Source organism: Cornus florida, unplaced genomic scaffold (assembly GCF_030987335.1).
Source record: "Cornus florida cultivar Cherokee Brave unplaced genomic scaffold, ASM3098733v1 CherokeeBrave_3.0.0_Hap2_Chr03, whole genome shotgun sequence".
NCBI lineage: Eukaryota > Viridiplantae > Streptophyta > Magnoliopsida > Cornales > Cornaceae > Cornus > Cornus florida.
This window is the reverse complement of record NW_026775573.1, coordinates 19,878,359-19,897,027: the sequence shown is the minus strand read 5'-3', so window position 1 is coordinate 19,897,027 and position 18,669 is coordinate 19,878,359. Positions and strand designations below refer to the sequence as shown.

The following is an 18,669-nucleotide window of genomic DNA, read 5'->3' as shown; positions in this document are numbered from 1 at the left end:
TTATTATTATTTCCGATCCACTCAAATAACAGTGAATGCATGCCAATATATATATATATATATATATAAAATCTTCAATTTTCTAGTTAAGGACCAAGTACAGCTATACAGGATAGTGAAATGAAAGAATAGTCATCCACACAGCTAGCTAGCATTGACCCAGTCCAATCTGGCAACTTCCAAGAACCACCTCAGGAATTATCATTCTCAAGGAGTAGGTTTTGAAGTGGACCTTGTGATGGAACCCAACATTAATTTGCTCCATCTCTCTGTTTCTGCGCAACCTCGGTTTCTGGTGTTGGAGTTTCGAACTTTAATTTTGGTAACTGCCTTTGGGCTTGGGCCTCTTTTGGTAGCTCTCTATGTTGGGCTATTACTTTAATTTTGAATTTTTCTCTGGGCTTGGGCCTCACCGAATCACTGGAAATTTGGATAGTTTTTTAAAAATGTGTTCAAGTTTCCAAGATCAATTTGGTTTTATGGAAACTAATTGTGAGAAGAGAAAAGTATAAAAAGGTGAAGTGAACTTTCAAAAAAAGAAAAAAGAAAGAAAAAAGAGTGAAGTTAAAAAAAAAAAAAAAAAAAAAAGAAGTAATTTTTCAACATAAATTTGATTAGCATGAGAAACCTTCCAAGAAAGTTGTGGTAAAATGTCATTTCATGACTTACATAACTTGAAGGTTACAAGGTTATATTATTTTTTTATATATATAAACCATCTTTACTTTATTAATAGGATAACATGTCTCATATTAATTTGTTTTTAACATACATATTTTTATTTTTAAAATAAAAGTAATATAAGAAAATAAATAAATAATCTTCTACGACATTTAGGGAGAGATATTTACCATTAAATAATTGCAAATTTTTCACTCAACATTGCAATCCTCATTTCTACTATACTTCATTTGTTTTTTTCCATTAGGATTTGAGTTGATATCTTTTACCACGTTATATTAGACAAACAAGGTAAGTTCTAGTGGAGATCTTGGGGTTCATCTAATTTCAACTTTGGAAATCTAACCTAGGTTTTCTAAAATTGCTTTATAGATGTCAAACACGTTTCGGTAAAATACAACACCAAAAGAAATTGAATAATGATATAAAAACCGATGGATTTGTGTTGCCATTCCAACGAATAGAGTCCAACAAGGAACTATTATAGTTTCTCACACAGTGGTACCTACTGGCATGCAAGTCTTAGGCCAATGTCTAAAACCTTATACCATTCATCCCACTAAATCACACACACACACACACACACACACAGTGTCTGCAGGTAGCATGATGTTTATATACTCAAAACTCTTTCTGGCCGGGCAAGGAAAGCTATAGCATTCACTGAGGTGTTTGCTGAACAATTTGTATTAAAGAGTAAAACATGAACCTTCATCTGAAATACAATCTTTACTAAAAAAATGCATCGCAAAAATGCATAAATCGGCTATCGTGGTTGGTTCTTTCCTGCTGCCGCGCTTTAGGTTTATTCATAAATGATGTGGAAATTCATTGTACAACAGAAAAACATACAAATAGCATAATCATAAATTGAACTGAATTGCAAAAGGAGATCAACCAAACAGTTCCTCCTAATGTGTTTCTTGCCATAGTTCCCCAATCAGTGCTTTTGGTGCTGCAGTAGTAAAAATGAAGCAATGATATATAACGAGAAAGCAAAAGAACAAAGACCTGTGAAGTACCAAAATTAAGAACTTGCAGATTAAACAGCTTGTTGGCTTCATCTTACCGGGAAAGCCGGCCAGTGAACCTTTTACAATGTAAAATTGCTTGATAAATGAACTACTTCAGCCCAATGACACATTGGCTCCTGACTATTGTGCTTCTTGCATGAGTCTGGTCCATTTTGGTGTGTAGATGGCATCAAACACTAAGGACTAATGACTCGAAGCTTTCTGCCAAAAAATAGTAATTATTAGCAGTCAATGTCATGGGTAGTCAGTAAATTTGGTGGCCAATTTCATGATCTAAGCATTATGTAAAAGGTTAATCTCTTTGACACTATGGTTAAACAGAACAAATTGGCAATCAGAGAATAGCAATCCTGTCAAAAAGTTCAAAACAATTTTTATAATTGAACAAGAACCTATATGTAAATTAAGCACATTCGCATAACCACCACAACAATCCAACTTCTCTGGTTGAGAAACATAACACTTTTCAAATCCATTTTATGTTATGACGTGAACAATCAGTCATAGACGTCCACTAATCTACATGCAAAAGGGAGTTGAATTATTTTCTTTTTCTTTTTCTTCTTTTTGTTGGCAGGGAGTTGAAGGTGGGACAGAAGGAGAAGACTAGGTAAATGACATCCTCATCTCCAGTACTGGATTTATTGGTTTGAGTTAGTTTACTCCTAAATTGTTCTGAAACAAATTCAACTGATTAGTATTATACAAGTACGTACAAATTCAATTGAAATTTCTTAATAATACGAAGTGATATTTTATGCTTTTGGAGTTTATATGTCAAAAGGAGAAAATTCTAGCATCAAGACTCAATGAAAAGAATGATGAAGGGACCAGAAATGAAGTAATTTTTCTATGCCTCCAGATTTTGATGGCTTGTTCATGTTTGCAGATTGCAGAGTATTTCCCTATCATAACCTCATCGATGACACGGTATGCTGTGCTCTAGATTACTAAGGGCATATTTTCTGTGACCACAAGAATTGGAAGGTCCAATGTCTTCAGCATATTTTTTTTCAAAATCATCATCAATAAAGCCACAATATATATATATATATATATATATATATATATTGGAAGCCATTTCACCATTGATGGTATGAGATTTATTTTAGGATTAAATGGAAGTCTTGTTATTCCATGATAAATTCATTTGCAGTAAATGGCATCAGTTGAAAATTGGCAAAATGGTACCTAAAATTACTGAGACATTTACCCAGGAAAAAAAATGCTGAGACAATTATTATATTGCCCTTTTTTTGGTGGAGAGGGCAGGGATTACATATGACTCTTGTCACCATGTGCCAATGGCTTTGACATATAGTAACAGTATATATTCACCAAAAAATAATTCTAGTATAGTCTGCACGTGTTTTAGAAAGCTGCTAGAAAAATTGCATACCCCATCATAGAGCTAAATGTTAACTCCAACAACTGGAGGCCACCATTTTCCAAAATCAGATCCCACTCAAATCTGTAAGTTCATTGCTTTGGCTCGAGCTGCACAAAAGTCCATCGCTTTCCGATTCTTGATCAATTTTTCAACATCAGAATCCACTCACATCCATATGTCCTATGCAAAATCATCAAAAGATGTCATAAGTCAGGAATTTCAGAAATAATAATATCTAAAAGTAATTTAATAGTTTTTTTTTTTTTTTTTAAAAAAAAAAAAAATCTGTGGAGAGTGCCTCTCTCACTTGTCACAACAGCTTTGGCAATTTGTAGTTGAAAAAAAAAAGTCACTGTCCGGTACTGGTTTTGCTTACATGGTGTACTAGGAAGGGAGGACAGGAGAAACATAAAATTTGGCATTATTTTGGCAGAGCATTAGCCCTCCAACTCGAACCCACATCCTCACACTCATCAAGGTGAGCTTTTAGCATTGAACCAAACAAAACCTGAAAAGATACTGAAATCCATCTAAGCAAGTTGGGCACATTGTAGTGGAATATTCACCAAAAATGATTAAACTAGAATTTTACGTGTGTTCCAAACAGATGCTTGACAAGTCTTGTAATGTCTGCAATTTAAAAGGCAAAAGAAAAAGATAAAAGAAAAGAAAAAAAAAATGTTTGGGACCCACAAGTTTAAGTGGTCATAAGACCACACTTTTTTTCCTTATTTTTTATTTTTTATTTTTTATTTTTTATTTTTGTTCTCTGTCTTCTGTCTCGCAGCTCTCTGCCCGCTTGCTTATCTTTTTTCTTTTTTTTTCTTCTACACAATTAAGCTTGATTTCTCCCTCATTTCTTGGCGAATTTAGGTGCCGTTTGAGGCTAAACGAAGCCCACGACGAGCTCTACGCATCCATTCTAACAATTTCAATTTTGGTGCTCATTTGTGCATTCGAGTTTAGAGACCCAATTTCAAGGGTTTTGTTCAATTTAGAGGTAGAGGCTCTTAATCCATGTTTTTCTTACTCCATTGTGAATTATATCTCTCTTGTTGTGACAAATATGTTTAATTTGGAAGTTAATTGTTTCAATGATTATATAAATGATGTTTAGGAAAATTCATGATTATGAATATGAGTAGAAAAGCATGCTTAGAGGTTGTCTTGTTGTGTTTAATGTTTTGATAATTCATTTGGAGATGTTGAATATAATGTATGCTTAATTATGTGGTGTAAAATTCTAAATGCCATAATATTGAAAGTATGGGATATATATATACATGTACATACCATTGGGTTTGCATGAAATGGGAGAAATTGTTCTTGAAATAAATATGGGGAATTTCAGGGAAGTGTTTTTGATGAAATGGTTTTATGTGAAACCCGGTCGCTGCGGGATTACCAACGGGCCGGAGGTTAATATAGCCTTGAGGGGACTAGGGAGTCGCCCTAGCGTGGTTGAGCTAGCTGGGCCCCATAATGACGCCGCGGGGTTACCATGGGTCAGGGACACTAGCCAATCCTCCTTTCATGTCGCGGCGGGGCTACCAAAGGGCGGGCTGTATTAACGGTTTGGAAATGATGTTTTGGATTATGAAAATGGGGAGCGACATCAGCATGCATTTGCATTCCATGGCATTGCATTGTTTACGCTTGAGTTTGGTTGAAATGTTGTATTATCCCGACACTGTATGATCCCCATTCCTATTGATCTATTCTTTGTATGGATTCACAAGGATACAAGGTGCGTGTCTTAAGTGTCACCTACTGAGCATATGGCTCACCCTGCATACTTATTATTTTTTTCAGGAAACGGGAAAGAAGTGGCGGATGACTTTCCACCACTGGCCTAATTTGAATTAGAAGACTTCTTTTTGCTACTTTTGTATTAAGTCCCATATTTTTGTAAAATCTTAGTTTGTTATATTTGGTATAGAGATTCGTGAACTCTTGTTATTGTAACTATATTTTGGGACTGTAATTATGATAATTTGGATTAAACGGTATGTAGATGTTCCACCATGAGATGAGTCACGTTGAGGTATAATGAACGGATGGATGGGATGTTGGAGTATATTAATTTATTATGTGTTGGGACAGGTTGGAGGTCTTTTGAAAGGCCAAGAAGGGTCATTGCATTTTTTTTTTATTTTTTTTTTATTTGAGCAGGTGGTTGTAGCCCCCTTTTTAGGGGAGGTTACGCCGATTTTTTTTTTTAAATTTTGGCATCAGTTAGGGTCGTTACAAATTTGGAATCAGAGCGAAGGTTCGAATACCATTAGGATGACGGGTAGAGGCTTGCCTAGGGTTGTCTGGGAAGTCATTTGCATTGTTATTTCCTTGTTTGGAAAAGTGTTTTGCTATGTGAAAAAACATGCTTAACTGCTTACTTGCTTACATGCTTATGTGTTTATATGCTTACATTAATGTGTTCATTGCATAGTATTACATGCTAAATGTTTGTATAGTATGTTTTTACGTTGGGTTGTTCACGGTTGGACCTTAGTGTTATCGTTATTGAATTGTTTCCTTTGTTTTATAGAACGATGTCACGGCGTGAGGAAATCGGGGAAGTTGGCCCTAGACCGACTAGGGGTGATGTTAGCGAGAGCTCCAGCTCCAATCCGGAGGAGCTAAATGATGAGGACACACTTCTTAGGGACTTGATTCCCCCGAGAACTGTCCCCACAAGGAGGGATAATGTTGAAGCACCCGTAGAAGTGGGTGAAGGTTCTGTGGCACTGGAGTTTAATCGTTTGTTGCAAAATGTCGTGAGGGCAACGATTGCTGCTCAGTCGCAGTCGGCACCACAACCTACAGTTCAAGTTGAGGAGACGCCAGCTCAGAAGCGTCTCAAGATTATTAAGGGGTTTTCTCAGCTTATGCCGGTTATGTTTGAGGGCGGTGCGGATCCAATGATAGCAGATGACTACATGGAGCAAGTTGAAACTCAATTGACTTCTATGGATGTGACAGAGGATCATTTGAAGATCATCCTAGCTACTTATAAGTTTGCTAAGGATGCTAAATTATGGTGGAAGTCGGTTACGAGCCGATACAAGGTGGAAGAGATGAGTTGGGACAAGTTCAAGGAATTGTTTTATGAAAAGTACTTTCCGCTTTCCAAAAGATGGGAGTTACAAGACCAGTTTCATAACCTTATCCAAGGGAGCATGTCAGTGGCAGAATATGAAAACAAGTTCACTTCACTTTCTCGCTTTGCTCCAGAAATGGTGAGAGATGAGGTTAACAAGACTCGAAAGTTTGTTTCTGGTCTTAATGATCGGATGAGGCCGTTGATCACGGCACAGTTCATTAAGGTTTACTCTGAAGCAGTGGAAAAGGCTTTGATGCTGGAAGCTGATAATAAAGAGAAGGATGCAAGAAGAGAGCAATTGATGCAAAAGAGGGGTGCAGGGCCATCTTCAGAAGGATCTTCTTGGAAAAGGAATAGGGGCGGTCCATCTCAGTTTCAGGGACAGCAGTCTGTACGATCTGTTCCTACCACTCCGTTGCCGGCTGGGTCTGATAGGAGTGCAGTTATTTGCTTTCAATGTCAGCAGCCTGGGCATTACAAGTCCAGTTGTCCCATGAGATTGACTTCAGTTTCTTCAGCTCCGAAGGCTTGTTATGGGTGTGGCCAGCAGGGCCATTTGATTCGGGACTGTCCGAGTCAGGGACCAGGCACCACTAATGGCAGAGGCCGTTACAGTCGGCTACGGTTCAATCAGGTTTCAGACCACCGCCGCCACCACCACAGCCTACCTTGTCTTCTCAGGGTTCACGACCAGCTAGGAGGGATACTCCTACTGTGTCGGCACAACAGTCTGGTGTTCAGATTAGTAGTTCACAGGCACAGGCACCGCAGGGGCGTGTCTTTGCCCTTGCACCGACTGATGCATCTCCAGGATCTTCAGTTCTCCGAGGTATATTTCTAGTGTTTGGTTCTTGGGCCCGTGTTTTGTTTGATTCTGGTGCATCTCATTCTTTCATTTCATCATCATTTGCACCTGTATCGGGGTTAGAGGTCAGTTTTATGGATCGAGCGTTGTGTGTTGATACGCCAGTTGGAGTTTCATTGTCTTTGAGCCGAGTCGTGAGGGACTGTTCCATTGTGATAGCCGGGCGGACTTTTGTGTTTGACCTTATCCTCCTGGAGATGACTAGCTTTGATGTTATTCTCGGGATGGATTGGTTAGCTTCACTTCATGCTATGATCGACTGTTACAGAGGAAGGGTTACAGTTTGCACTACCGAGGGAGACTGTTTCTTTTTCGTAGGAGATCGGAGTGATTCCCACATTTTATCGTTTCATGGAGTTCGTGGACGGAGTCGTGGTGATTACTTCTTGGCTAGTCTTATAGCCGAAGAGGATGATGTTGTGGAAAAAGAGTATCCTGCAGTTGTTCGTGATTTTCTGGATTTGTTTCCAGAGGATTTGACAGAGTTGCCTCCACACCGAGAAGTGGAGTTCTCTATTGAATTGATGCCAGGTACCGCGCCAATTTCTATGGCACCGTATCGTATGGCACCAGTTGAATTGGAAGAATTAAAGAGGCAACTTGATGATTTGAGGATGAAAGGTTTCATCCGACCGAGTGTGTCACCGTGGGGCGCACCGGTCTTGTTTGCTAAGAAGAAAGATGGTTCTTTGAGGTTGTGCATTGATTACAGGAAGTTGAATCGTGCCACCATCAAGAATAAGTATCCTTTGCCAATGATAGATGATTTGTTTGATCAATTGAGAGGAGCCAGTTGTTTCTCCAAGATTGACTTGAGGTCTAGCTATTATCAGTTGCGGGTTAGGGATGAGGATATCCCGAAGACAGTATTTCGTACACAGTATGGACACTATGAGTTCCTTGTTATGCCTTTTGGCTTGACTAATGCTCCAGCGGCATTCATGGACTTAATGAACCGCGTCTTTCACGATTACTTGGACCAGTTTGTGGTAGTTTTCGTGGATGACATTCTTGTGTATTCACGATCTCGGGAGGAACACGAGATCCATTTAAGTATTGTTTTACAGATTTTGCGGGAGCACCGGTTGTATGCCAAATATGAGAAATGTGAGTTTTGGCTACAAGAGGTGAAGTTTTTGGGACATGTTGTTTCAGAAGGCGGAGTGTCAGTTGATCCATCAAAGATTGAAGCTGTTTTGAATTGGGAGCAACCCAAGAATGTGTTTGAGATTCGTAGTTTTCTTGGTCTAGCGGGTTACTACCGGAGATTTGTGAAAGATTTCTCCCGTTTGGCAGCGTCTATGACCCGTTTAACCCGGAAAGGGATTAAGTTTGCATGGAATAAAGCCTGTGAGTCATCTTTCCAGGAATTGAAGACAAGATTGAATACGGCTCCAGTGTTGGTGATACCTGAGCGTGGCTTGGGTTATGTGATCTATTGTGATGCTTCACATGATGGTTTAGGGTGTGTGTTGATGCAGGATGGTAGAGTAGTGGCTTATGGGTCTCGACAGTTGAAGACTCACGAGTACAACTACCCTACTCATGACCTGGAGTTAGCGGCAGTTGTGTTTGCTTTGAAGTGTTGGAGACATTACTTGTATGGTGAGAGATTCGAGGTGTACTCGGATCATAAAAGTCTCAAGTACCTTTTCTCCCAAAGGGACTTAAACAATAGACAGAGAAGATGGGTTGAATTCTTGGAAGATTATAATTTTGACTTACAGTATCATCCGGGCAAGGCAAATGTGGTAGCAGATGCCTTAAGCCGAAAATCTCGTGGAACTATGGCCTGTCTGGCTATTCAGAAATGGAAGATGCTTAAGGATTTGGCAGAGATGGGATTGTATTGTTTTGATGACGATGTTGACAGCGAGCCGGCATTCTTGTTTAGTCTTATGGCTCAGCCTACTCTTGTTGTACGAGTGATTGAGTCACAAAGACAGGACCCGAATTTAGATGCCATTCACGCTTTGATCTCCAGTGGTGAGACAGTGAAAGATTGGGCTTTGTATACAGATGGGGGTCTACAGTTCAGGGGTTTGTTGGTGGTTCCTACTATTTGTCGTGAGGACGTCTTACGGGAGTTTCACATTTCCCGCTTTGCAGTTCATCCAGGTAGTACCAAGATGTATCACAATTTGAGACGTCAGTATTGGTGGAACGGGATGAAAAAAGATGTTGCACAGTTTGTGGCTAGATGCCTTACCTGTCAGCAGGTGAAGGCCGAGCATCAGAGACCAGCCGGTTTATTGCAACCATTACCTGTAGCGCAATGGAAATGGGAGCATATTGCTATGGATTTTGTGACAGGTCTTCCAAGGTCACGAAGGGGTAATGAGTCCGTATGGGTCATCATTGACAGATTGACCAAGACGGCTCACTTTTTGCCTATTAAGGCAACAGATGATGCAGAGAAGCTTGGTGTTCTTTATGTGAAGGAGATTGTAAGGTTGCATGGAGTTCCAGTAACCATTGTTTCAGATAGGGATGTTAAGTTCACTTCGAAGTTTTGGGAAGGACTTCAAGCAGCGTTTGGCTCAGCGTTGCACCTGAGTACGGCATTCCATCCACAGACTGACGGTCAGTCGGAGCGTACTATCCAGATTTTGGAGGATATGCTTCGGGCATGTGTGCTTGACTTGGGTGGTAGTTGGGAAGATCACCTTCCACTTATTGAATTTGCCTACAACAACAGTTATCATACGAGCATTCAGATGGCTCCATTTGAGGCGTTGTATGGTAGACCTTGTAGGTTTCCTGTTTGTTGGACTGAGGTAGGCGAGACAGCCGCCTTAGGACCTGACATTGTACTCGAGACTACTGAGAAGATTAAGTTGATAAGACAGAGGTTACTTACAGCTCAGAGCCGACAGAAGAGTTATGCGGATAAGCGAAGACGGTCGTTATCCTTTGAGGTGGGAGACCATGTTTTTCTTCGGGTTTCTCCACAGAAGGGATTGATGAGATTCGGGAAAAGTGGCAAGTTGTCTCCACGATTCATTAGACCATTTGAGATTTTGGACCGTGTAGGAGAGGTTGCCTACAGACTTGCTTTGCCACCACAGTTAGATAGGGTCCACAATGTTTTCCATGTATCGATGTTACGGAAGTACGAGCCAGATCCATCTCACATTTTGAGTTGGGTTGATGTAGACATTGATGAGGATGTCTCCTACAAGGAAGGACCAGTTCAGATTCTTGACACACAACAAAAGGTGTTGAGGAACAAGACGATACCAATGGTGAAAGTCATTTGGAGACACCACGGAGTCGAGGAGGCTACTTGGGAGCTTGAACAAGAGGTTCGTTCCAAGTACCCAGCGTTATTCTCTTCCTCAGGTATGTCTTGATTTTGGGGACGAAATCTTTTAAAGTTGGGGAGAATGTAATGTCTGCAATTTAAAAGGCAAAAGAAAAAGATAAAAGAAAAGAAAAAAAAAAATGTTTGGGACCCACAAGTTTAAGTGGTCATAAGACCACACTTTTTTTCCTTTTTTTTTTTTTTTTTTGTTCTCTGTCTTCTATCTCGCAGCTCTTTGCCCGCTTGCTTTTCTTTCTTTTTTTTTTTTTTTTCTTCTACACAATTAAGCTTGATTTTTCCCTCATTTCTTGGCGGATTTAGGTGTCGTTTGAGGCAAAACGAAGCCCACGACGAGCTCTACGCATCCATACTAACAATTTCAGTTTTGGTGCTCATTTGTGCATTCGAGTTTAGAGACCCAATTTCAAGGGTTTTGTTCAATTTAGAGGTAGGGGCTCTTAATCCATGTTTTTCTTACTCCATTGTGAATTATATCTCTCTTGTTGTGACAAGCATGTTTAATTTGGAAGTTAATTGTTTCAATGATTATATAAATGATGTTTAGGAAAATTCATGATTATGAATATGAGTAGAAAAGCATGCTTAGAGGTTGTCTTGTTGTGTTTAATGTTTTGATAATTCATTTGGAGATGTTGAATATAATGTATGCTTAATTATTTGGTGTAAAATTCTAAATGCCATAAAATTGAAAGCATGGGATATATATATACATGTACATACCATTGGGTTTGCATGAAATGGGAGAAATTGTTCTTGAAATAAATATGGGGAATTTCAGGGAAGTGTTTTTGATGAAATGGTTTTATGCGAAACCCGGTCGCTGCGGGGTTACCAACGGGCCGGAGGTTAATATAGCCTAGAGGGGACTAGAGAGTCGCCCTAGCGTGGTTGAGCTAGCTGGGCCCCATAATGACGCCGCGGGGTTACCATTGGTCAAGGACACTAGCCAATCCTCCTCTCGTGTCGCGGCGGGGCTACCAAAGGGCGGGCTGTATTAACGGTTTGGAAATGATGTTTTGGATTATGAAAATGGGGAGCGACATCGGCATGCATTTGCATTCCATGGCATTGCATTGTTTGCACTTGAGTTTGGTTGAAATGTTGTATTATCCCGACACTGTATAATCCCCATTCCTATTGATCTATTCTTTGTATGGATTCACAAGAACACAAGATGCGTGTCTTAAGTGTCACCTACTGAGCATATAGCTCACCCTGCATACTTATTATTTTTTTCAGGAAACGGGAAAGAAGTGACGGATGACTTTCCACCACTGGCCTAATTTGAATTAGAAAACTTCTTTTTGCTATTTTTGTATTAAGTCCCATATTTTTGTAAAATCTTAGTTTGTTATATTTGGTATAGAGATTCGTGAACTCTTGTTATTGTAACTATATTTTGGGACTGTAATTATGATAATTTGGATTAAACGGTATGTAGATGTTCCACCATGAGATGAGCCACGTTGAGGTATAATGAACGGATGGATGGGATGTTAGAGTATATTAATTTTATTATGTGTTGGGACAGGTTGGAGGTGTTTTGAAAGGCCAAGAAGGGTCATTGCATTTTTTTTATTATTTTTTTTATTTGAGCAGGTGGTTGTAGTCCCCTTTTTAGGGGAGGTTACGCCGATTTTTTTTAAAATTTTGGCATCAGCTAGGGTCGTTACAAGTCTGCATACTTTATCATTGTCTTGGAGTTCAAAAGGCACATGAATCTTGATTTGGTATCTTTCCACTTTCCAGCATGCATATATTACATTGCAATTAATACTATAACACTGATAGATTTTCCTGTTTAACAAAAACCAAAAGAAATGGATACTAGTGCAGAAGACACCAATATTTAAAAGGATTTGGAGAATTGTATCAAATAAATAAAAGTAATTAAGAACTCGTGCATTCTAGAATTTCATGTGTGCCCAACTGACTCATTTAAGAAATTGAGTGTCCATAAATTTTGCTATCAAATTCACTAGGATGATTAGAATGACTTCAATTGCTCATAGGACATGTTTGTGATCAAATATCAGTATAGAAAATGCAACTTACCCAAGACTAAAATTTCTCCTTTGGAACACTGCGAGTGTAGTTTTCCAGAAGCAATATACTTCAAGAAGGTAGGAGGTTTAGCAGTTCTTTGGAGCATCCATTGAAACTCATAAACCTAAAAAACAAATAAGAAGTAGAAGTACTTCATTATTTTTGTATTGTTCATGCACTTGATACATGATATATATTAATGTATCAAGTGCTCATAGGTTCTCACAAAATGCAAATAACTTCAAAGATCAACAGGAATAGTATCTGTAGATAGAAAGCTATAGAGAACCAAGTCATGTAGATTGCCCTTCAGTTGTGAATATTTTCTTAGAAGACCTTCCTTGAAAAAACCAGTTTTCTCTTACACTCTTTGGGAGCCCTTATTCTCTGGAAGGACATAAGCCTGCAGTCTCACTACATCAGAAAAGTCCTTCAAAAACTGAGGAAGTGCCATCTTCACTACCTTGGTGGCGATCCCCTAGCCCCAGTACTTTACTGCTATGCCATACCCTAGTCTGCCCTGTACCGCTCATCATCGCCCGATCCCGGGAAGATGGAGATGAATCTGATGGATCGGTCATCAATGCATATTGACCACGCCCAAGGATGGGGAATGCAAACTTCCCTGATGAAAGTTAAAGCTTCTTCATTAGAGGTTATGGTCTTGCATCGGAGATTTCGTGTTACTCGGTCATCAGCCACCCATGACATGAAATTGTCAATAGAGAATATGGAGGTTTTATAATAACACACACACACTGACACACACACACTCTCTTGCAATAGGCCCTCCATTCCATAAAAATATACATTTTTCATGTTTATTGTGTCTCCTAGCAACTAAATAGTGTCAAGACCTTTTTGCAAATCAAACCCCTCATACAAGCATATTTCTGTATCTAAAAGTCAAATGAGCAAATTGATTGATGGGCTTGAGATCTATATTAAACATTGTTTTATTATAAAATTTTGTTATTTTCTTCTATTCCAATCAATCATTCAATCTTATACAGAACTTTATCTTTCTCCACACCAACCATTTTTATATCCTTGAATCAAGTTAACGAAATGAAAATTACCACGAATATCATTGTTCTATCTTACGGACAGTTTTGAAAAAGTTAAATCATATAATTCTATAAATTATAAAGGAAAGAAAAATAAAAAAACCTTTTTCTCTGTATTAGCACACAATTCACGAGTTTACACAGGTTCTCTTTATAGGAGAGAATACACGTACATACATAGCTGGCCTAATTAATAATTTCCTATTTTACAGTATTTGGCCAATATTCTATTTACAGAAAATATTCTCCAAATATTATATTTATAGCTAATAATATTTGATAATATTACTACCAAATCTTTCCTTTTCAACACTCCCCCTCAAGCTGGTTTGAAGATATCCTCCATAGCCAGCTTGCCAATTAGTCGGTCGAACTGTCTTGTAGGAAGTCCCTTTGTAAGCACATCTGCAACTTGCTCGGTAGTAGGAATGTATGGCATATAGATTAATCCATTTTCGAGCTTTTCCTTGATGAAGTGTTTGTCTACCTCCACGTGCTTTGTTCTGTCATGAAACACTAGATTGTGAGCGATCGAAATAGTAGCTTTATTGTCACAGTACAATTTCATATGCAATGGATTAGAGACCTTTAATTCATCCAATAGTCTTTTAATCCATAACACCTCACAAATTCCATGAGTAACTGATCTAAACTCGGCCTCTGCGCTTCTCGCTACTATATTTTGTTTTTTACTCCTCCAGGTGACAAGGTTATCTCCAACAAAAGTGCAGTAGCCAGAAGTTGACCGTCTATCAATAGCACACCCAGTCCAATCTGCATCAGTATAGGCTTCAACTTGCAAATGCCCACGGTTTTTTAACAATAGACCCCTTCCAGGGATCCCCTTTAGGTATCTAAGAATTCTGTAGACTGCATCAAAGTGTTCTCGTCCAGGTGAATGCATGAACTGGATAACCATGCTGACTACAAAAGCTATATCTAGACGTGTATGTGACAAGTAGATCAATCTTCCAACAAATCTTTGATACTGCTCTCTATTCAGAACTTCTTCATCTTTAGAATGCTGTAGCTTAAGGTTGGGCTCAATGGGTGTCTCGGCTGGTTTACATCCTAGCAGACCTGTCTCACTAAGTAAATCTAGCAAACTCCATTCCAAGAAAGTATTTTAATGCACCTAAATCCTTGATCTCAAAGTCAGCTGTAAGTCTCTTTTTCAGTCTCTCCAATTCTTCATTGTCATTACCTGTCAAGACTATATCATCCACATAAATAATTAACACTGCAATCTTACTTTCTCTACTGTGTTTGTAGTATGGTTAGCTTGGCTCTGACAGTAGCCACAATTCTTCACAGCTCTCCCAAATCTCTCAAACCAAGCTCTAGGGGACTGTTTGAGACCATATAAAGATTTCTTCAGTCTACAGACTTTATTAGGTCCCAATTTTTCCTTAAACCTAGGTATTAGATTCATAAAGACCTCCTCCTCAAGATCTCCATTTAAAAAGGCATTTTTTACATCTAACTGGTGTAATGGCCAGCTAAAATTCACAGCCAAAGATAACAAAATTATGATTGAGTTTATCTTGGCTACAGGAGCAAAAGTTTCTTGATAATCAATTCCATAGGTCTGGGTGAACCCTTTTGCTACTAGTCTTGCCTTGTACCTCTCTATGCTACCATCAGCTTTACATTTCACCGTAAAGACCCACTTGCAGCCTACTGTTCTTTTCTCCTTAGGTAAATCAACTATCTCCCAAGTACCACTTCTTCTAAGAGTATTCATCACTTCCATCACTGCTAACTTCCAATTCGGATCATCAAGAGCTTCCTGAATGTTTCTCGGGACAAACAAGTATGAGATTTTTTAGGCAAAAGCCCTATAAGTATGAGAGAGTTTTTTGTAAGAAAGGTATTTGGCAATGGGATATTTTGGATTTTTATAAGAAAGGTATAGGAATATCAAGGTCTGATGGTTCTTGAGTAGGAGAAGCAATAGGAACTGAAGATGAGTTAGGATCAGAATTACCTATATCTGGAAGTCCAGTTCCCGGAGATTGAGATTGATCAATTCCAAAAGGAATATGCTGACTTTGACTCTTTTGATGAAGTATTCTCCGAGTATAAACCAGAGGCTCAGTATTGGGAACTTTTGTGCGTGGTTGTTGTAACGACCAAGCTCCTCATGGATCCGGATCATTAAACGGGTCCTTGCCCGTCTCATAAACCTCCGAGGGTAATACGGTCATTTCACGTTAAATTTAAATATCAAGGTCCAAAAAGGACAAAATGGTAATTTGCCATAATTCAATAAATTGAGACTCTGAGGGTAAAATGGCCATTTACTTGCATCACTTAATAATTAAAATAAGATCCGGGGTAAAATAGTCTTTTCGGTGGTCAAAACATAATTATTGCATTTGTTTGGATCATAAAATAATTACGTGTAACCTCACTTGGGTACCAAAGTGTAATTTAACAATTTAAAATAGCAATTACATACAAAACAGAAACCGGTCGAGGTATATGCTTCATACGTCGACTGGTTTGGGACGTGAACAGTAATGATACCCACTGCCGAGATACCGATCGACGTGTGGGATGTACACGTGTACAGTGACAAACTCTCTGCCAGGATACACGTCGACTGGTTTCGGGTTAAATACACTTAGTTACTTACTGTCCAACGAAAACCAATATACATCTACACTCAATAACCAACCACTAACGCCACTACTCTCACGTACCAATTTATATACATTTCAAAACCTAATGCAACACCAACCACCACGTTGTTAACGTAATTTGCTCGCACGTTACTTAAAATACACACAAACTGATTTTGAGTGAGTAAAACTTAATTTCATTATCCAAGGGCCATACATAAAATGAATCCAATCATTTGACTTGTTGCAAAAATAATACCTATTGATAACAAAAAATTTATAGGATACATAACACGTTCCAATATATCATTTAAAGACCAAATTACATAAGTCTCATTTTATTCAAATTTTAAAGGAATTAAATACAAGAGTAAGGCCTCTATGGCCAAAATTTACATAGTCTTGGTATAAATAAAAGTGAAGTCCTATCTACAGTGATATCCATGGATGTATATTATTCACCGGCTCATCTTCAATCCCTGAAAAATGATAATAAGTAGAGGAGTGAGCACAAAGCTCAGTAGAGAATGCCTAAGTGGCATCTCCTCAAGCAAGGTAAATAATTACATGTTTTACAACAATGAATAGAAACAAGAGCATGGGATCATGCAAGGGATTCACATACCACAATACCATTTTCCATAACCATCATGCTTTTATAATACAATTTTACATTTCTAAGGCCTCAATGGAATAATTTAATAATCTTGAGCATGCTTCATTATTCAAATGTTCTCTAGCATATAAATATAACCAAGAATATCACAACAACCATATGAGGAAAAATATATAAAGCATCACAGAACAACTCAACAACATGTCAATTGCAATTTAAACATAAGATAAGCATCTCATCACTTAAAACACGTCCATTCACAAACTCATACATATACCAAAACTCTAAAATTTAATCATGCATTTTAGCATTTAAATTGACATGTTAAAGAGGGGGAAAAACATCCAATTAACTACCAAAACTAAGGAATTTGACAATTAGACAAACTCTACCTCAAGATAGGAACTCAAGCTCCAAGCTCCAAACTCAAATCCCACTAAAAGCTTGCAATACCCGTACCAAAATGTAGCCCTTGCAATGCTCTACAATTTGCTAATTCCTACTTAACCCAAATCTTCATCTAGCATGAAGAAATTTTAGAGAGAAGGAAGAGAGATATAGAGAGAGAAAGAAGAAAATAGAGGAAGAGAGCTTGTGGGTTGGTCCGAAAATGAGGGAAAGAAGGAAAGAAATGGACCAAATGGAGACACATCATTGTCTCTAGAATTCTCTAGGTGGATCAAGAGTCAAAATGACAATAATGCCCCTTAATCTTCTTCATATTACCAACCATGCCATAAAATATCCTCCTCCAATCAATACCACTAATACAACATACATACATGTATAAATATACACATACACATATGAAATGCCGAAAACGCCCCTTACTTAAGGTGAGAAAACCGGGAGAAGTTCCCGAGTCCGGAAATCGTGCCGACCTCCAAAAATTCTAAAAATGACACCGTTGCTTCTAATTGACTTAAAATGATTAAAAATACACTTCTAAAACCCTTGGCTCAACAATTGACCAAAATGCCCCTCAGGGCCCGCGTGGCATGCAAAACGAGGCAAGGATTAAAATAATCCAAAGAAATCAAAAAAATTCTAGAAAAAAAAAATAGGAAAAATCGGTAACGTTACAGTTGTAGTGATTCTTCCGCTGTTTCAGATACAATAATGTTTGGCACTATATGACTAGGATTCTCTTCATTGTTTTCATTGGTTTTATCACATTGTTCCTGACTTTGAATTTCGGGAATAATAGTAAGATGAGGTGAAGGAGTCAAAATCACATTTGGTAAAGGAGTAGGAGATAAATCCCAAAAAATTTCTTCCATCACCTCATTCTCCCCCTGAAGAGAATTTTTGGGAAAGTAGAATTTATTTTCAAAGAAAGAAACATCGATACTTACATAAAATTTTCTTGTTTGGGGATTATAGCACTTATATCCCTTTTGATTAGAAGCATACCCTATGAAAACACATTTTTCAGCTCGAGGATCAAGTTTGGACTAAGTATTATTGGGTATATGAACAAAAGCTATGCAGCCAAAAACCTTTAGAGGTAAATCCGAGTATGTCCTTGATAATGGAAAAGTTCTTTTGAAACATTCTAATGGCGTGCTATATTTTAAAACACGTGAAAGCATTCTATTAATCAAATACGAAGCTGTTAAAATAGCTTCCCCCCAAAGATATTTTGGAATATTCATTGAAAACATTATAGCACGAGCCACTTCAAGTAAATGTTTATTTTTTCTTTCAGCAATTCCATTTTGTTGAGGGGTATCCACACACATAGACCGATGATGAATACCCTTTTCTTTCAAAAAAAACTCCCCAAAATTTCATTAAAATACTCGGTTCCATTATCGGTGTGAAAAATACTAATTTTTGCTTGAAACTGAGTTTCAACCATTGTGTAAAAATCCTTAAAAAAATTTCCAACCTCAGACTTTTCATTCATCAAATAAACCCA

At 38.3% G+C, this 18,669-nt stretch overlaps 1 pseudogene; it reads right to left on the bottom strand.

The window, feature by feature from the left end:
- Nucleotides 1–12,682: 12,682 nt before the first annotated feature.
- Nucleotides 12,683–13,236, bottom strand: LOC132301227 (uncharacterized; annotated as a pseudogene).
- Between the last annotated feature and the right edge of the window lie 5,433 nt (nt 13,237–18,669).